Source organism: Phyllobates terribilis, unplaced genomic scaffold (assembly GCF_046119375.1).
Source record: "Phyllobates terribilis strain yellow unplaced genomic scaffold, ASM4611937v1 Scaffold_7__3_contigs__length_470593459, whole genome shotgun sequence".
NCBI lineage: Eukaryota > Metazoa > Chordata > Amphibia > Anura > Dendrobatidae > Phyllobates > Phyllobates terribilis.
The window spans coordinates 390553810-390575382 of record NW_027362767.1 but is presented as its reverse complement, the minus strand read 5'-3'; the positions used below and the strand labels follow the sequence as shown (position 1 = coordinate 390575382).

The 21573-nt window shown below is 45.1% G+C and overlaps 1 long non-coding RNA gene across 1 annotated transcript in view; it reads left to right on the top strand.

The window, feature by feature from the left end:
- The first annotated feature begins 2526 nt into the window (after positions 1-2526).
- Positions 2527-21573, top strand: part of LOC141154950 (uncharacterized) — a 49668-nt gene continuing 30621 nt past the window's right edge. The window contains exons 1-2 of the long non-coding RNA XR_012247500.1: positions 2527-2672; positions 20773-20912. This is a non-coding gene — a long non-coding RNA (uncharacterized lncRNA). The remainder of the gene's footprint in view (positions 2673-20772; positions 20913-21573) is intronic.

The following is a 21573-nucleotide window of genomic DNA, read 5'->3' as shown; positions in this document are numbered from 1 at the left end:
ATCCGAGGGGCCCACTCGCTGTCGAGGCCCAGGCTGCTCCCCCTCATCTGTGTAGGGCCGCCAGCATGTCACAGACATCGGGCCTTGGACCATTAGGGGGGACCACTCACTGTCGGGACCCGGGCTGCTCCCCCCGCATCTGTGCAGAACCACCGGCGGTGTTTGATTGCCGGCACTTCAGACATGGCGGTGTGCAGTGCGCTGTGCGACTGTCTGCTAGCGATGACGCAGCCATGGCGACACACAAGCACAATTAAAGGCGCAGTGTTGCCCCTGCTGTGTCATTACTACCAGACACAGCTGCACCGCGCGCTATGCGCGGTCATGTCTGGTGAAGTGCCGGCAATCAAGCAGTGCCGGCGGTCCTGCACAGATGCTGGGGGAGCAGCCAGGGCCCCAACAGTGGTGGCCCCTCTGATGGTCCAGGGCCCTGGCACTTGCACGGGAACACCGGGTGCTGACGCCGGCCCTGCATGCAGAGATTTTCTTAAATGAAGCTAAGGTCCGTGTGAAAGGTGGCACATAGGTTAACATTGGTCTGTGGAAGGTCAGTATTTTACACAAACAGGACTCAGATGGAAGATGAGTTCATATGACAGTATCCTTAGGGCTCGTTCAGATGTGCCTATAATATGGACGAATGCTGTCCGAAAAAAAAAATTGGACTCAATTGGACTGTTCAGGTGAGGGTTTTTCGTAGAATGCAATATTCCCTCAGATGAAGCTCACCCATTGAAGTCTATGGGTGTGCAAAAAAAGAAATTGGATCCCATACGAATCATCTGTATTACATCTGATTTTTAGGGATACCTTATAATTATTAACAAAACTGTATTATATGATGTATATTTTAAACTGTGGATGTATAAAATCGGATGCCACATGGATACCACTAGGATTTAAAAAAAATGGACGCCCAGATGAAACATGGATCACGGTATAGATTCAAATTCTCAAAGTTTTCTAGATGAAACTCCGTCAATTTTCATACGCTTTTCTCACATCGGTCTAAAAATTTGTTATACATTAGACATTGGAATCTCTAACATTAAGACTTGTTTGTGCTAAAGGAGAGTAGAAGGTTGTGTTCCCAAGGAGCGGAGGGACGTACCGCCAACTGGGTGCGGATGTACTGCAAAAATAGAATCGAAGATACCCATGCTGATTTATCTGGAGAGGAGTTCTGTATCATGGTAGTATTACTTTGTCACTACATGACGATATTATTCAGCTATTCAGTAGTTTGTACTGCAGTTACCTTTCAATCAACAACTTGCTTCCAAAGCCAAAAACGGAAAATCAGTTCTTCTCTACCTTACCAAGAAAACTCCGTGCCAAAAATTTCCCTCCCACTGTTAATATTATTGTTAGGCTATGTGCCCACGATGCAGAAATGCTCAGGATTTTTTCCTGAGCGTTTCTGCATCTCCCTGGCAGAAAAAAACGCATGCGGATTGTACATGCGTTTTTCTGCCAGGGACATGCGGAAATGGAGTGGTTACCCACTGACATTTCCACATGTGGATTGACAAGCGCTTTCCAAGCGATTAGCATCACTTGGAAAGTGCTTGTGACAACTAGGTCACACTATATAAATCCATGCAAACAGCATGGATTTAAATAGTGTGACCCGAGAGAGTGGTAAAAATAAAAAAATAAATATATACTTACCCTCCGATTGCCCCCGGTGTCCCGCTCACTCCGTTCTCCCTTGCCGGCAACAGTGAATTGAATGACCTGCCAACGTCAGCGTCACGTGACCCGTCACATGACTCTGACTTCAGCGCAGGTCCTTCAACTCACTGCAAAGTGCCGGGAACCAAGCAGGAGCGCTGCGCGGGCTGACAGAAGGTAAGTATACATTTATTTTTTATTTTATTCTTTTTTTACAGATTTTTTAATGGTACCTGGGTGTGGAGGAGACTCTCCCCTCATCTACACCTGGGTACCATCCGCACATTAGAATGCTTGGATTATGCATCTACAAATACAGTGATGCGTAATCCATGCTTTCTAATGCAAATCAATGGCGGCAAAGACGCAGCACTTCCGCAAAATAATTGGTAGTGCTGTGTTTTTTTCCGCAATGATAATCCGCAGCGGAAATTTCCGCAGCATGTGCACAGCACATGCGGATTATCATTGGGGAACATTGCTGCCCTTCTACAAATGCTGCAAAAACGCTGCGGAAACGCATTAAAAACGCATCCTGGACACACAGCCTTACTGTTATTGGGTCATTCTATGACTGTATTAAGTATAGTGGTAGTATGCTGTCACAGTATGGCGCTATTATTTAAAAGTATTGCCTATATGATAGCATTTTTTTACATATATGGCAGTATTATTTATACACTGTGTGCAAGTATTAATCTTATATCAATATGGGTTTTTCATTTTGCCTCCCATTATATGTATTGCACATTTCTTAAATTCTTTACATTCCAGAGTGACCACAGAACATTATTGAATACCGTCACATGCTTTCATCTTACCTTCCCTAGTTTTGTTATTTTTCTCTGCAGTTGGGCAAGAAGTATGTCTCCGTATACACCTTTTACTTTGGGCATCGTCCTGTGGTTGTTTTCTGTGGCTATGAAGCTGTAAAAGAGGCTTTGGTGGATCATGGAGAAGACTTTATTGGTCTGTGGATAGAGTCTTTGATGGACATGGTAAAAAGTTACTTCGTATAACTAAATATATATAGACATAATGTGTGAAATGAAACATTTCAATAGGCCTTGTTCACATATATTTTGGCACAAAAACTACTTCACAGTCACATTGAGTTGTTTAGATCAAATGATGCTGCAGTAGGATAGTGTCTGGGCTTCATGGGAGATCATAAAATTCATTATATACTGAAATATTCAAGTATTGGACTTTATAGCACAAAAGATCAAGCAATTGCTGATTCAGGTGCCCTAAAATGCCAAAAGTAAGACAAAATGAAACTAGAAGTATGTGTGTATATGTATATGTATATAGTACATACACTGCTCAAAAATATAAAGGGAGCACTCAAACAACAGAATATAACTCCAAGTAAATCAAACTTCTGTGAAATCAAACTGTCCACTTAGGAAGCAACACTGATTGACAATCAATTTCACATGCTGTTGTGCAAATGGAATAGACAATAGATGGAAATTATTGGTAACTATCAACACACCCTCAATAAAGGAGTGGTTTTCCAGGTGGGGACCACCAGGAAACGTGGAGGGGGCCGTAGGAGCACCGCTACCTCCGATTTTGTGCAAGGAGGAACAGGAGGAGCACTGCCAGAGCCCTGCCAAATGACCTCCAGCAGGCCACAAATGTGCATGTGTCTGCACAAATGATTAGAAACCGACTCCATGAGGGTGGTATGAGGGCCCGACATCCACAGATGGGGGTTGTGCTCACAGCCCAAAACCGTGCAAGACGCTTCACATTTTTCTACAGAACACCAGAATTGGCAAAGTCGTCACTGGCACCCTGTGCTCTTCCCAGATAAAAGCAGGTTCACACTGAGCACATGTGACAGACGTGACAGAGTCTGGAGATGCCGTGGAGAGCAATCTGCCGCCTACAACATCATTCAGCATGACCGGTTTAGCAGTGGGTCAGTAATGGTGTGGGGTGGCATTTCTTTGGAGGGCCGCACAGCCCTCCATTTGCTCGTCAGAGGTAGCCTGACTGCCATTAGGTACCGAGATGAGATCCTCAGACCCCCTGTGAGACCATAGGCTGGTGCGGTGGGCCCTGGGTTCCTCCTAATGCAGGACAATGCCAGACCTCATGTGTCTGGAGTGTGTCAGCAGTTCTTGCAAGATGAAGGCATTGAAACTATGGACTGGCTGCCCGTTCCCCAGACCTGAATCCGATTGAGCACATCTGGGACATCATGTCTCGCTCCATCCACCAACGTCACATTGCATCACAGACTGTCCAGGAGTTGGCGGATGCTTTAGTCCAGGTCTGGGAGGAGATCTCACAGGAGACCATCCGCAACCTCATCAGGAGCATGCCCAGGCGTTGTAGGGAGGTCATACAGGCACGTGGAGGCCACACACAATACTGAGCCTCATTTTGACTTGTTTTAAGGACATTACATCAAATTTGGATCAGCCTGTAGTGTGTTTTTCCACTTTAATTTTGGGGGTGACTCCAAATCCAGGCCTCCATTGGTTAATAAATTTGATTTCCATTGATGATTTTTGTGTGATTTTGTTGTCAGCACATTCAACTTTGTACAGAACAAAGTATTCAATGAGAATATTTCATTCATTCAGATCTAGGATGTCTTATTTGAGTGTTCCCTTTATCCTTTATTTTTTTGAGCAGTGTACATATATATATGTAGCGCCCCGAGGGTTCGGTCGCTACAGAGGTATTGCATCTCACCCAGAGGTGTGATATCTCACTTCCAGGTAAGGATTGAGTGTGGCTCAGGACCCTAACACCCACATGCACTACACCATATTTCCGGGGGGCAGGGCGACAATGCTCCCAAGAGTGAGCACAACTGCCCCTGTCCTTGGCTAGAGTGGGGGGAGGGAACACCTAGAAAGGGGGAACCCGGTAGTGTGTGGGTGGGGAGAGTAGATTCTGGGTGCACTGGAAGGAGGAGTATATAAGGTGGGCACCATCTTGGAGTCAGGGGAAGAAAAGAGAGCAGAGAGAGAGAGGAAGGCTGGGAGCAGGGGCTCTGTACGGGCTCTGCTCTGCAGGGAGGCCAAGTCTTTAGGCTTGAGCCTAGAGAAGAGAAGAAAAGGAGAGGAGAGGAACGGAGGAGGCTCCAGGAGTGGAGTGAAGGGACCCCAGGGGTGCGGACCGGCCAGTCGCCACCTTACGGTCGCCGCTACCTGAGTAGGGGGGTCAGGCCAAGAAAGGGACACGGATCCCTCATATAGTGGAGGAGAGAAACTACCCTCAGCTTGTAACCGGAGGCCGTGGCATTGCACGTGTTACGGCCCCTCACTACACCCGTTAGGAAGGCACCATATAGGGCCCAGGGAAAGGGAACATACGTTTGCCCGCCAAGGCCCGAGGCAGCTGGACAGAAACGTGGTAAATTGTTGGGTACGACGGGAGAGAGAAAGGACACACGAAGGGGGTCCTGAAAAGTAGAGATGAGCGTTGTTCTACTCGAACTGTTCGCCAATCTCAAATTCAAGCTGTTTTGGGCGGTGTTCGAGCCGTTCGGCGAACACGAACAATTTGAGAAAAATTTGGCTGTTCGAGGTTATGTTCGATAACTGTTCGTGCACCAAAATCATAACTGGATTTTTTCTCAGTAATGATGAAAATTAATGTTAATACGCAGTTTGAGTGTACAGCGGGGTGGGGGGAGGGGCAGGGGATGGATCTCTGCAGGAACAATGAAGATCTCCATTTTTTTTTTCTCTTTCCCGCATTTACAGTGGGGAGGTGCAATCTGTCAGCCTATCAGCAGCGCACACACGGAGCGAAGTGCTTTTTTTCACACAAGCAACGGCATGTGTCATTGGCAGTGTATGTCACATGTCCTTGCCCTATAAGACCAAGCCATTTTCCCCGTCGCCACCATTTTCTCACTGCTGCAGCTGCGTGTTAGATGGCACCGCTGTTGCTGTGTGCGCTATACCTTGTTAATTTCAAGCCAATTTTCGCACAAATCTACAGATAGCTTGGGAGTAGGGAATAGTTGTGATTGCAGTCCTTTTAAGGACTAGGTTACAGCATTTCCTATGACTTTTATCAGGCAGGTCTGTGCTCTTAAATAGATAGGTTGTGGGAGTAAAGACTAATTGTAATTGGAGTCCTTTTCAGGAATAGGTTACATCAGTTCCTATCAGTTTTTGCCAGGCAGGTCTGTGCCAGTGCTGTGCAAGTTTTTTTCACAGCATTTGGCTGAATCTAGCAAAGCTAATCCTTTTTGGCCTATTGCAGAGTGTGTTAGTCAGTGGAGTAGCCTATCTGTGTTGCAAGATATACCACCTGTGTATAAAATACCAATTTTTTTACTGCACCTAGTGAAGTAAAATCTTTTGGGCATAGCATCATTCTATTAGTCCATCTATACTGACCTCCATCAGGTTGCAAATTGAATATAATTTTTATCTGCATCTAGCTCTGAAAAAATATTTGGCCTTCTAGCAGTGTGTGGGACTTTCTCTATTAGTCCATCTATACTGACCTCCATCAGGTTGCAAATTAAAAATAATTTTTATCTGCATCTACCTCTGAAAAAATATTTGGGCTTCTAGCTGTGTGTGGGACTTGTTCTATTAATCCATCTATACAGACCTCCATCAGGTTGCAAACTGAATATATTTTTTTCTGCATCTACCTCTGAAAAAATATTGGGCTTCTAGCTGTGTGTGGGACTTGTTCTATTAATCCATCTATACAGACCTCCATCAGGTTGCAAACTGAATATATTTTTTTCTGCATCTACCTCTGAAAAAATATTGGGCTTCTAGCTGTGTGTGGGACTTGTTCTATTAATCCATCTATACAGACCTCCATCAGGTTGCAAACTGAATATATTTTTTTCTGCATCTACCTCTGAAAAAATATTGGGCTTCTAGCTGTGTGTGGGACTTGTTCTATTAATCCATCTATACAGACCTCCATCAGGTTGCAAACTGAATATATTTTTTTCTGCATCTACCTCTGAAAAAATATTGGGCTTCTAGCTGTGTGTGGGACTTGTTCTATTAATCCATCTATACAGACCTCCATCAGGTTGCAAACTGAATATATTTTTTTCTGCATCTACCTCTGAAAAAATATTGGGCTTCTAGCTGTGTGTGGGACTTGTTGTATTAGTCCATCTATACTGACCTCCATCAGGTTGCAAACTGAATATATTTTTTTCTGCATCTACCTCTGAAAAAATATGGGCCTTCTAGCAGTGTGTGGGACTTTCTCTATTAGTCCATCTATACTGACCTCCATCAGGTTGCAAATTCAAAATAATTTTTTGCCTGCATCTAGCTCTGAAAAAATATTGGGCTTCTAGCTGTGTGTGGGAGTTGTATTAGTCCATCTATACTGACCTCCATCAGGTTGCAAATTAAAAATAATTTTTATCTGCATCTACAGTACCTCTGAAAACATATTTGGGCTTCTAGCTGTGTGTGGGACTTGTTCTATTAGTCCATCTATACTGACCTCCATCAGGTTGCAAATTCAATATAATTTTTATCTGCATCTAGCTCTGAAAAAATATTTGGCCTTCTAGCAGTGTGTGGGACTTTCTCTATTAGTCCATCTATACTGACCTCCATCAGGTGGCAAATTAAAAATAATTTGTATCTGCATCTACCTCTGAAAAAATATTTGGGCTTCTAGCAGTGTGTGGGACTCATTGTATTAGGCCATCTATACCAAGCTCCACCAGCTTTGAAATTAATAATAATTTTTAGCTGCATCTAGCCCTGAAAATAATTTTTCCCAATAGTGGTAGCAATAGAAATATGGGGCGCGCGCCTGGCTAACAAAAATATACGCTTCATAACACAAAACACCAGCCTAGCGCACTGCATTAATAAGATGGCATCATCATCTCTCCCAGTGCTAGGCCTACTGCGCAGGCTAGTATTCCTGTGCCTAAAACACAATGTATGGGTCCGCGCTAGCCACTATGCTGAGGGGTATAAAGCTGCTGCTAACGCTTTATAACAATTCAATTGGCAGATTTTCACAGAGCTCTTAAACAACGCCCACCCATCGGGCAACAGTTGCCCACCCTCCCTATGGGATCTAGTGGCGAATAGTTGATGCCATTAATCAGAGCGTCAGTTGCCCCGTCAACGTGGCAAGCATACGGTAAGGCATGGGAAGAGTGGACACGACTAGTAGCAGGCAGACGGGTTGACCAATGTGAACAAGCCAGATCACAAGTCACCATAGAATTTCTCCACCAGCTAATGATGAGGGGCATATCAGGGGCGTCAGCGCAGCGGTGTCTGACCGGAGTAGCATTTCACTTCCAACTACTGAATTGGGGAGATGTGACAAAGATTCATCATCAGACAATCCATAAAAGGGTGGAAAAGGGGTCAGCCAAGTCAGGAATGTAGACGTCCCGTCCCGTGTCACTAAAACTGATTTCTCACATCTTATCCCTAACACCATTAACATGACACTCACAATTTGAAGCAACACTAATGTCTACTGCATTTGTGATCGCCTTCTTCGGGGCGCTATGTATAAGCGAATTAGTCCCTCAATCCAAAATTACCACCAGTGGACGCTTAATACACCAGGAAGTAGTCATAGCCAATAATGCAATACGTGTACGCATACACCAATCGAAAACGGTTCCAGCCGGCAGGGGTACTTGGGTACTTCTACAACCCAGAAACGGTACACTGAGTCGGGTAACAATAGTAAAAACATATCTAACCATCAGATCACAAAGTAATTTCTTCGTATCACACATTGATGGAACGCCATTATCAAGATACCTGTTCCAAGCTATATTTAATAAATGCATAACATCGGCAGGGAACCACCCCAAAGATTACGGGACACACTCATTCCGCATAGGTGCGGCCACGGAAGCAGCAAGAGCAGGACTGTCAGAAACGGAAGTTCAGAGGATAGGGAGATGGCGATCCACCTGTTTGGCGAGATACATAAGACCGGACTTGTTATCCTAACGTGGTTTGTTTCTTTTACAGGTGACGCTAAGCCAACAGTGTGAGTGATAGGCCACTCGTATATATATTGGGCACAAAAAAGGGCGAAAGTCCGCCCAGGCGGGAGGAAATTAGAGTTTCATAACACATATTTCAACTGGAGAGGTATTAGAGGCCTGCTATGGCCACAGGTACTAATGGAGGTAATCAAGGTAGGGAGAGAGGCAAGAGGTCCGGTCATCTTAGTTATACAGGCCGGGGGAAACAACCTAGGTCATCACAAGAGCGCATAACTAATGGCAATAATGAAACTAGACACTGAGCGCTTCAGAGAATTTTTCACAAAATTAGCTATAGTATGGTCAGAGATTGTGCCGATAGCGGTATGGCAAGGTGCGCGAGACATCACGGCCATCGAATGGACAAGGCGGGTAATAAATATTCAGATGGCAAAATTTAGAAGAGACAGAGGCGGTGTAGTGATACGACACCGACAACTGGAAGGAGATAAAGCAGGCCTCATACGGCCCGACGGTGTTCACTTAATAGATATTGGACTGGACATATTCCTGTCAGGACTCCAGGACGGAGTGGAACAAGCATTAAGAGTGATGGGTGGGGGTCAGAGTCCTGCATACGAGTACGCTGGATCCTCCATGGCCTGGAAATAGAAAGGACATGTTGGAGAGTTACACTTGTTGGCCAACTTGCCGGAGTGGGGACCCAGGGCATGCTGCAACAAGCTGAATTATTTTAGAAATAAAATGCCTTTCTAATGGAATGAGTATAAAGAGTTAATAAAGCTGTGACCGATCCTCACCCATCCAGTTGTAAGAGTTACATTATTGGGTTGTCCATGAAAGGGGGGCGGTAGGGGGGCTGAGCATCTGGGTTTGGTTGGGGGTCCCCACAGTCTGCCTAGGCTAGATTCATTTAAAAATTCTTATTAGATACACAGGCGGTGCAGCTTGCTTCGCAGCTGGGCTACTACGCCCAAAGTATTGCCTAGGCTAGATGCAGTTAAAAATTCTACGCTGACTAGCAGACACTGAAGATTTGGAGCAGACCTCTGAGTAAACAGCTCTTCAGACTCAACCATCTGTGTTACCCCAAGCCATAGTGTATGTAGTTTCTTACAGTTAAAAGGGGGGGGTGCGACCCAACCCACCTGGAATTGACGATGCCAACGTCACGTAAGACACAGCAAGGGGACTCCCAAAATTGTGGCACAGACACCACTTAACCCTAGAAAGCATACCTGTGGCCTTGCAGGCCCGCCCAGTTAATTGTTTTCTATTTTCTGCAAGATTGCTTTAGTTAGAATTTTGAAACTCTAGGTATTCTTCATGTATATAGTTGTTTGTCATTTGAGTTTGAGTTATTCCATGTTATTTGCACACGGGCCTAAAGGGCCCCAAGTATGTGAAAGTGTAGATTTTTATGGTCATGCGTTCTAGGGTTAAGTGGCATCAATTGCCCCACTGTTGCTTAAAAAGGTTGGTGAGGTGATTTTACCAAATCCCCAAGCTTTTAGTCTCCCAAGGATGACACAGGGGTAGAAATGTCCTTGCGAATCCATGATTTGATCATCTTTATGAACGTGAGTCTGTCTACATTCTCAGTGGACAGCCGCGTGCGCTTATCTGTCAGCACACCACCAGCAGCGCTGAACACACGTTCAGAGAGAACGCTGGCTGCATGGCATGACAAGATCTCCAAGGCGTGAGTGGCGAGCTCCGGCGATTTTTCAAGATTGGAATACCAAAATGAGCAAGGGTCCAGTGACACAGTCATGGCTTCGATGTTCACTTGGAGATTCTCCTGTACCATCCTCTCTAGGCATTGACTATGTGTCAGACTTCTTGTCTCCTGTGGCCTTGCAAAGGATGGTCTAAAAAAGTGGTGAAACGATTCCACAAAATTGCTGTTACCAGCAGATACTGTGTTACTGTTACTGTTTGAGTGATGAAGACTCGACAGTCCCACCGTTGGCAAGTTAGAACTGTGAGATTCACTACGTGCACCACTGGTGTTTTGTGGAAAAGCACATGTAAGATTCTGCAACAGATACTCCTGCATTCGTCAATACCTTTTTATGGCAGGAATTATTTCGGCAAATATACTTTTGTACCGGGGATCTAAGAGTGTGGCAACCCAGTAGTCGGGATTACTTCGAATTCTGACAATCCGAGGGTCATGTTGCAGGTAGTGCAGCAAGAAGGCACTCATGTGTCTTGCGCATCCAGAAGGACCAAGTCCTTGTTGTGTTGGTAGCGAGGTAAGAATCATGCTTCCTTCCTCTGCCCTCTCCCTCCAACCTCGCACAACAGAAATGTGATCAAGGTCTCCCTCATCTGATGAGTCTTCCATGCCCATTGCCAGTTCGTCCTCCACTTCTTCCTCGGCTCCTGCACCTTCCTCAACAGTTTGGCTGCTACCATGCGCCATGGTTAATCCCTCTCCCCCACCCTCCCATGCCTGCCGCCTTGGTGCTGCCAACCGTCTGGACCTTGGAGATGTTATCCCTTCCGCATACGACTCCTCCTCTACTTCCTCCACCTCCTCTTGTCCCACCACCTGACTCCGAATTCTGTTTAACATGTGCTCCAGCATGTTAATCACCGTAATAGTCATGCTGATAATGGCATCGTCAGCACTAAACATCTTCGTCGCCATTTCAAGACTGTGCAGAAGGGTGCATAGGACCCTGATCTGAGACCACTCCTCCAGCGTGATTTGCCCCACCTCTGGATCTCGTTGGCCCAGGCTATACGTCAGAACGTATTGCACCAGGGCTTGTCGGTGCTGCCACAGTCGCTGCAACATGTGCAGAGTTAAATTCCACCGTGTTGGCACATCTCATTTCAGCCGGTGAACAGGCAGGCCCAACGACTTCTGTAGAGATGTAAGTCGTTGAACTGCGGGTTGCGAACGGCGGAAGTGAGCACACAGCGACCGTGCACTCTGCAGAAGGCCATCTAGTCCGGGATAGTGGGCTAAAAATTGCTGGACAACCAGGTTCAACACGTGAGCCATACAAGGCACGTGTGTGACATTGCCCCGGTGAAGTGCCGCACCCAGGTTTGCAGCATTGTCGCACATGGCCTTCCCTGGTTGCAGGTCCAGTGAAGACAACCTTTCATGAAACTGGGTCTCCAGAGCTGACCAAAACTCCTCAGCTGTGTGACTCACATTTCCCAGACATTTCAAAGTAAACACTGATGCGTTGAGCCCTGCTGCCAGCATAGTAAGGAGGTGTGCAGGATTCCTTCTGCGCAGTTAGAAAGCAGGTGGCATAACCAGAAAGGCTTTGGGTGCAGGTGGAGGACAGAGAGGAGGTTGAGGAGGCAGAAGCAGTGGAGGAAGTTCGAGATAAAGAGGATTAACACACAACTCGTGGGGACGGTAAGACTTGGACAGCAGCCCCTTGTCCTGCTGTCACCATAGTTACCCAGTGCCCAGTCAGCGACATGTAACGCCTCTGTCCATGCCTTCTCGTCCAAGTGTCTGTGGTGAAGTGCACCCTGTCACACACAGAGTTTCTCAAAGAAGCGGTGATGTTGTGTGCGACATGCTAGTGAAGCGCAGGCACACCTTTCTTTGAGAAGTAGTGCCGACTGGGCATCTGGTACTGGGGCACTGTGACGGACATAAGGTCTTGAAAATCCTCTGTGTCCTCCAGGTGGAAAGGCAGCATTTCTGTAGCCAACAGCTTGCAGATGGTGAAATTCAACCTCTTAGCTTTCTCATGGCTAGGAGGAAATGGTCTTTTACTTTTCCACATCTGAGGGACCGAGGGCTGGCTGTTGTGCTTAGACGGTGTTGAGTAGGGTGTCCCCGGCAACTGCCGGTCTGTGAGGAAGATGCAGGCGGACATGTTAGGTTGCCTTGATCCAAAGGTGGTGCTCTCGATGTCGGAGAGCGCTCAACACTAGCAGGTGTTTCCACTTCCCAATGAACTGACGACCTGCCAATCACACTGGCTGTTGCGGGTAAAGAGGTGGCAGTTCTGCGTCCAAAAACATGTGTGACTGCTGTCCCCCCAGTCACAGAGGATGAAGAGGCTGCGGATGCACAAGATGGGGCAGACGGTGGTTGGCCCAGCCGGCTAGGCCGCATTGTAGCACAGTGAGCTTCTCACTGCAACTTATGCTTCATATCCATGTGACGGTACATGCATGAAGTACTCAAACTATGTATTTTTTGGCCTCTACTTAGCTTTTGCTGACAAATATTACAGATAACACGAGTTGGGTCATCCTTATCGATCTGAATAAATGCCCAGGCTATGCAAGGCTTAGAGCCCATGTGACCTGAAGAGCCACTACGACTTGTGGTCAGAGGCAGAGTTGTGGTTGAGGATGCAGTTGTTGACGTGCTTCCAGTACTCCGTCTCTGTACAGGAAGGCGCAACCTAACCTCGTCGTCAATAGCATCTGTGATGCCCCGCTGCGCTTGGTATCACAGATCCTACAAGAGTGCATTGATGGAATCCTCCACAAGAGGCCCCCATAAACATTCACACATCTCCACCTTCCACCTCAGACCAGCAGAGGGAGCCCGTTAGGGATATAAATAGGGAAGGTGGAGCTAGGCAGTTCAGTTCCTCTGAAGAGTTCCTGCAGTAGAGAAGCCTAAGAGAGGTCAGTCTGCAGTGGAGCTCAGTCTAGTCTAGAGAACGCAGTTAATAGTTCAGCAGTGGAGCACGAGGCTCCTGCTTGCTAGATTCAGGTAGCCCAGATAGAGCTTAAGGTGTGCCAGTGCCGTAAGATCAGTGAAGCGTGGCAAGCTGCCGTTAGTGTGTATAGCCTAGTGAGGGCCCGAGTAGGCCGAAGGCGAGTGGCGAGTAAGTACATAAGGGGCAGAGGAGCTTAACCAGCTCACCCCGAAGCACTTACCGGACACAGGATCCGAGCTTACCGGTATCTCTATGACCCAGTAAGGCATAACCGGAATCCCTGGAGAACTACAAGTCCCAGGATCGCTAAGGTGCTGATATGTAACAGAGCCAGGAGACGCTTAGGCCCCGCATACTGGGAGCGTGAACTCCAAGAGAAGGCCCTACCACAAGGTCAGCCAGCGCAGGACAGAGACAAAGTTAGGCCTAGCTCCAGGCAGGTCAGAAACTTACTACGCAGAGGCAAGAAACAGGAGGCCCTACACCCGCTCATTGGGGAGGATCCTGATATGCACCCTTCACCCTACAGTGCTCCGGGATGTGCCTGAATTTCCACCAGTAAAAGGTACTGAAGTGACTACCGTGTCCGTTCCTGTTCTTGCTCTGACCCAGCTGGGTCTCGCCTGTCCTGCATTCCCCCTGCATACGCTGCCCTGAGACCTAGCTCCACCTGTGGGGAGCTATAACATCGAGCTGCCTTATTACCGGCCTCAGTGGACTGCTGCAGCGCTGGTGCTTGTCACCAGATACCACAGGTGGCGTCATGAACTCTTATAAAATTAACAATTATCCACCCTTTTAAAGAGAGACCCCAGGGTACGGGCCAGGGAGCCGACCACCGCGACATCCCCAAGGCCAGGCAAATGCCCGGGTACCGAATCATCCCCATCCCCAGGCTAGTCACATCCTCCTCCACCTCCTCTGCTGACCTCATCGACTGTCTGACTGTGGGTTGACAGTAAGTGGGATCTCCAACCTCGTCATCATCACCCTGTGTGTTATCACACCCGTCGCCCTCAGAGCCAACCTCTTCCTGCCCTGACCGAAAAGTCAAGTTGTCGCTCCAATCAGGTATTTGAGTCTCATCATCGTTTTCATCATTGTCTCAACCAACAGGAGTTACAGTTTGGGAACAAGGGTCTACATTATGCTCAGAACCTTCTTCATCTGGTCCTGGATCCAACTTATAAAGATTCTGGGCATCGGATCAGATCATTTCCTCATCTGGATTAACAGAAGCTCTGGAGCAGACCTCCGTTTCCCAGGCTATAGTATGAGTAAACAGCTGGGCAGACTCAGCCATCTGTGTTACCCCATACTCAGACGGGCAGCTGGAGACTTGGGAGCTGTGAGGAAGCAAGTGCGATTGGGGTGACACCTCTGAGGACTGGAGTATTTGTGATGTTGAAATTGAGGTGATGGAGAGCCCACTTGAAGGAGCACTTGATATCCGTTGAAGCACCTGCTGTTTTTGTGCCTCATCTAGAATTTGTAGCAATGGGCGTGTCCTTAAGAATGGGATCGTATCACATTGTCCACGAAAAGAAGTCGACATCTTAGTTTGGCTGGAAGATGGTCTTTCTTCTGCAGATGTTACTCCCCCCCCACCATGGGGGGCCTCGACCCACCGGCGGACAGGCACCAGTATTGGGATAGGGGGCGCTGGCCGTCAGGGTCCACCGCGGCTCTGGCACAAACCCGGCGACACAGAGGTGGCACAGGCAGGAACGGACTGGCCGTGTCGGCTTCTCACTTTTTGGATTTTAGAAGGGCATGACATGCCTATATCTGTGTCTCCCCCTCCTTTTACTCCTCCACCTCTTTTCTTTTCGCATGACTATATGTACTTGTCACTTTTCCATGTGTTAGTTGTGTCTTCTGAGCAGTTTGTCAGCTTTTGGACACCTTTGAAGGTGTTTTCTATGTGTTTCTATGTGTTTTTGTTTGCCTGCCATTGGTTTTAACGGTGTTCGAAGGTGTTCGACGAACAGTTCGACGAACAGTTCGGCGAACACACGGGTGTTCGACGAACCGAACCGAACTCGAACACTACGGGGGTGGCTCAACACTACTGAAAAGCATTCCAAAGATACCTGGGAGTTGGCCGAGCCCCTCACCTGGTGAGCACAGTACGACGCAGAAGTGACTTTGAGTGTAAAACTGTGAGTAAAGACCCTGGACTGCATCACTGGACTCTGAGTCATTACTGTTGCTCCCGCGCACCACCACCCCCACCATCTGCACTCACTGCCCTGAGGCTATACTCCTCCCGTGGGGAGTTATACTTCCCTCAGCTGCGCACACAACATCAGCCTCAGCGGTCTGCCCCGCAGCGGCTGTTCCCAGTGACCGCAATCCACGGGTGGTGTAGTCGGACATTTCAACACTAAAAACCAAGTAAACAGATCCGCCACTGGTTTGACCACCCTGAGCCACGGGACCGGATCGCTGCCACAGAGACTACAACCCCTGACATTACACAGAGACCGGGCTCCGGGTATTACCCCACACACGGCCCAGGGTGCGCGTCATATACACAGGAAAAAAATGTGTATATATATATATATATATATATATATATATATATATACATATATATATATATATATATTTTTTTTTTTTTTTTTTGTACCGTGTTAGCCAGTAGATAGAAAAATATTTAGATTTGAGAGTCCTCAGTGGTTGATACCTCCTAATGAAGAGACCTGAGTAGTCTCGAAAGCTTGCAATTTGTTACCATCTTTTCAGTTAGCCATTAAAAGATATCAACCACTGAGGACTCTCAAATCTAAATATTTTTCTCTCTCTCTCATATATATATATATATATATATATATATATATATATATATATATATTTATTTATTTATTACACTGTATATACATACAAATAATAAATGCTGGAATCACCCCCTTTTTCCAAAACAAAAGTAAATAAAAAGTAAACATATTCGGTGTCATCTCTTCCACAAAAGTCCAATCTATCAAAATATGAAATGATATAACCTAGGGTAAACGGAGTGAAAAAAAAAATTAGAAACACCAGAATTCCCGTTTACCAGTTTCCACTGTTATGGTCTGAAAAGATGGCGACACAAACCAATTTTTTTTAACAAAATTCAGATTTTTTTTTCATTTCTTAAATAAAAAGACACAAATACTGTAACTTTGCAAGTTTGGGACTGCGTTAATTGTTCGAACGTAGAGAATAATTTTTATCGCACAATGAATGCCATAATATCCCAAAAATAATGGTGAAATTGCATTATTTTTCACCACTTTACCATTGTATTCATGGAAAATTAAAAACATGCTTTGGCTCTTGAGTAAAAAAAAAAAAAAAAACTTAATGGGGTTATCCGCTCCAAATCAGATCCCACTACTTAGTACTATTAATGAGTGCAGTTTGATTCCAATGCTGTTCAGGGCAAAGTTATAACACTTCTAAGAGGTTGTTTTGCTGGCACAATTAATTGGGCGCTCTACAGGTGGAATTATGATGGAACGTTACTGGCACAATAATAGGGTCCGAGCACGCTTTAGAGCATAGATGTCAAACTCTGGTCCGTAGGCCAAATCTGGTCCGCAGGGTGGTTTTATTTGGCCAGCGACACAAGCACCACCATCCCTATGTGGGACCATTAATCTGTATGGAGGACTATGTGGGGCCCATTCTTCTGTACGGAGGACTATGTGGGGCCCATTATTCTGTATGGAGGACTATGTGGGGCCCATTATTCTGTATGGAGCACTATGTGGGGCCCATTATTCTGTATGGAGCACTATGTGGGGCCCATTATTCTGTATGGAGCACTATGTGGGGCCCTTTATTCTGTATGGAGGACTATGTGGGGCCCATTATTCTGTATGGAAGACTATGTGGGGCCAATTATTCTGTATGGAAGACTATGTGGGGCCCATTATTCTGTATGGAGGACTATGGGGGGCCCATTATTCTGTATGGAGAACTATGTGGGGCCATTATTCTGTATGGAGGACTATGTGGGGTTCATTATTCTGCATGGAGGACTATGTGTGGTTCATTATTCTGTATGGAGGACTATGTGGGGCCATTATACTGTATGGAAGACTATGTGGGGCCATTATACTGTATGGAGGACTATGTGGGGCCCATTATTCTGTATGGAGGACTATGTGGGGCCCATTATTCTGTATGGAGGACTATGTGGGGCCCATTATTCTGTATGGAGGACTATGAGGGGCCCATTATTCTGTATGGAGGACTATGTGTGGCCCATTATTCTGTATGGAGCACTATGTGCGGCCCATTATTCTGTATGGAGCACTATGTGCGGCCCATTATTCTGTATGGAGGACTATGTGCGGCCCATTATTCTGTATGGAGGACTATGTGGGGCCATTATACTGTATGGAGGACTATGTGGGGCACATTAATCTGTATGGAGGACTATGTGGGGCCATTATAGTTTATGGAGGACTATGTGAGGCCCATTATTCTGTATGGAGGACTATGTGGTGCCCATTATTATGTATGGAGGACTATGTGAGGCCCATTATTCTGTATGAAGGACTATGTGTGGCCATTATTCTGTATGGAGGACTATGTGGGGCCATCATTCTGTATAGAGGACTATGTGGGGCCATTATACTGAAGGGAGGACTATGTGGGGCCATTATTCTGTATGGAGGACTATGTGGGGCCATTATACTGAAGGGAGGACTATGTGGGCCCATTATTCTGCATGAAGGACTATGTGGGGCCATTATTCTGTATGGAGGACTATGTGGGGCCATTATTCTGTATGGAAGACTAAGGGCTGCACAAAGTAAATTTTCCATCCTTGTCTGAAATAATTTGGCACCTGAGGCTTTAAGGCATCATAAATCCTAATGTTTTTGTTTAGTTGCATTATAAGAATGCTTTTATATATGAGGCTGTAGTTTATCAACTCAATGTTTTTTATTATTTTAGCATTTCTTGTTGGTATTTACTCGGGTACCATACAGAACAATATTTTACTAGGAATATGGTGTCGGCATTGTCGCTTTGTTAGGCAGCTGTGTGTCATTTGGCTATCCAAACATATGGCTCATAGTCTCTGTTTGGTATAATTGTAGGGATGGGAGGAACTAACATAAAGTCCATATCTAATGTGAACCTGCCCTGAATGAGTTCACAGAAACAGTAATGCGTGCACTGTGATGGCATTATTAGAAAAAAAATAAAGCTGCTGCTGATTATAGCACAACTCGTCAAAAAACGTCAAATTGAGTTCACAACTAGAAAACACAGATGCAGTTTAATGCGGCAACACTGTAAACTTTAATGTAAAATTGAATCTTTAGTAAAGCGGCCTTCAGAAGTATCAGCCAACCAACTCGTATCGGAATAGAACAAGTGTCTCTTTACAACAATGGCAGCTACGGCCGGTCTTCTTGTGGGGCATTAAGAGAGTCATACTTTTTACTGTTCAGTCAACTTGTCACAATCTTCTTATGGTTTCTTTAGGGTCTACATTACTGCTGAGGTCCAGGTGGGCAATGGAGGATCGCCTCTATCATCTCCTTCAGAGAGAAAGCAGCTACTTTTGTAAACTCTTGCCAAGGGTCAACATGAGAGATATAATGCAAAAATGCCCATGCGTCCTTAGGCGGCATCATATTCAGCAGGGCATGGTCGAGCTATAAAGCACCTGGTTCTCAGGTGCTTTAAAATAACTTTCAGACTTGGACCAGAACGTTATTGTGACCAATAACTATAATAAAGGGAATCTGTCACCAGGTATTTGCTATTTAATTTGAGAGCATCATAATATAGAGATCTTGATTCCAGCGACGTGTCACTTACTGGGCAGCTTGTTGTAGTTTCAATAGAATCAGTGTTTTATCAGAAGGAGATTATCACTAGAGGACTAGTTGTCTCGTGCCATGTAGTCATCCTGCAGTGTGTAACTCCGCCCTCATCTCTGTACACTGAAAGCTACCAATCAGTGGTGTGGGCGGGGTTATAAACAACTCCACATTAAGAGAACTGTAAGATCTGCAGCAAATAAAACAGTATTTTAACAAAGCTGCACCAGGGAGCTCTGTAAGTGCCACATTGCTGGAATCAGGGTCTTTTCCCCTACATCGTGCTGCTCTTAGATTACATAGCAAAAATCTGGTGACAGATTTCTTTTTATACAATATAGCCAATAGATGTATAATGGAAGAAAAAATGAATAGCAATAGTTTCAATATATTTTGGAGGGGATCTCTCAGCACCTTAACAGTTAACACCTCCATACACATTACGTTAAAATAGTTGGATGAATGATCATTTGCTGGTCGGTAAAACGATAATTTGCCAACCGCCTAAAATTCATTTCGATGCAGCGATCAACCAAATAAAATCCAAAAGGCCTGATCTTTTTTTTCCAACAAAACAGTCAACATTAGTCAGTCGGTCATCGATGGAAATTAACGATCATTCATCTAACTGAAAAAGGCACTGATTGTTCATTATGGTTGAAATTGCCTATTTCGGTTGGCATTTAGCTTCATTGCAATGCAATCAGATTGTATGGGTCATTAGTGAACTTTGTAGGTCAACTCCTGAACATTCCTGTCGTCCATGCAGGTAAGCCAGCCCAACTGAACTAAAAGCAAAGGTAACGGGACAGAGCGATTATAGTCCTATACTATAAAAATATCATCCAGTGCCAAAATAACGTTATATATAATTGTTTTATACTTGTAGTTACTTTTCCACATTTCAAAAGAAACTGATTACTGCTGTCAAAAATAATTTGTATTTGAGTGGATTTCTATCCAAAAATGAAAATAGACTATGTATTAGTAAATCAAAAGTTAGTCAGTGTCTAGAGTCTGGTGGTCATGCTTTGGGTACTTATAGAGATATTGGCATTTTTCTTCTCAGGTTGTGGTGGCCATTTTGTTAAAAGTGACACCAGGAAGTAAAGCCATTTTGATGTTAATTATCTTCTCAGATATCATTTGATTCTGAAAAACAGACAAAAAAAGCAAAAATGGTTACACTTCCTTTTGCTACTGTTAAGAAAATAGTCACCGTAACCTAAAAAAAAGAAAACAAATGTGAAACATAAACTTTGACAATCATTCTAACTTTTTTATTGTAAATCTTGTGTGAAAATCCCTTTTAAGTAATCTGGTATTGGTACACCCCTATTATTGAGATGGTACATACCAGCCCAAAGTTTCCTCATTAATGCAAGATTCTATAGCAATCAGTACCATCTGGGGTTTTCTATCTGGGGTCCAGCACAAAACATATCAAACCATTGGTAAAATCTGGATGTTCAGGTTCAGATATAGACTTGCACCACCCTTAATGAGACCGCCTTTTTTAGTTGTGGTTTGCACAAACTCATCTCCTTTTAGTCCTGAGAAATGACTGAATGTTTCGGAAAAATCTACAAATACACCAGCATCATATATAGTTGAGAAATCAGGCAAATAGTGACACCATTATTGTTTTTAGGTTTAATTGCAAGTGAAGGACATCGGTGGCGTCAGCTTAAGCGGTTTACCCTCACGACACTGAGAAGTTTTGGAGTGGGAAAGCGGACTATTGAGGACAGAATTAAGGAAGAATGGTGAAGGAACGCACATCATACAAAGGTAAATGACATATTATGTGTTACTATACTATGTTATTGGGAACAATTGCTCCATTTGGAGAAAATCAGCCAGGTTATTGACCATGCAAAGCAAATTAGGAAACAGTTTTTTAGCCATTTGAAGAATTCATCATATACCAACCGTAGGATACTCCCAGCAATGCCATGTCATATGTAACGTATTGCCACAGTTTACATATTATCCAATCATGTGGTCCTGACTAACTAAAGAACATCTGGAATCTAAGGGGTAACGTGTCTCCTTGTGGAGAGTAACATGCCTGACATGTTCGTGTAAGGAGACTTATGGGCCATGCAATGCACCTCTGGGAGATTAAATTAGTGTCCACCAAAAGGAAGAAAGCTATTTCCATAATACCTCTAATACAGAAAGTTGGCATATAAATCAGAAACTTTGCCACATGACTAAGGATATAATCGAAACCAGAATCTTCTCAAGAAGAAAGAGTCCCCTGTTGTTCCTGGGTTTTTGCACTTCATGAGTGCAGATCAATGTGCTGGTTGAATGGCTGAAAGGCTTTTGAGGGACTGCTAGTGGATACTATTTCTCCATCTGGAGATCCACACCTACAGGAGAGATAATTTGCATACAAGTTTCCCATTTTTTTATCCAGGTCGTGAGTTCAATGCGGCCACAATCA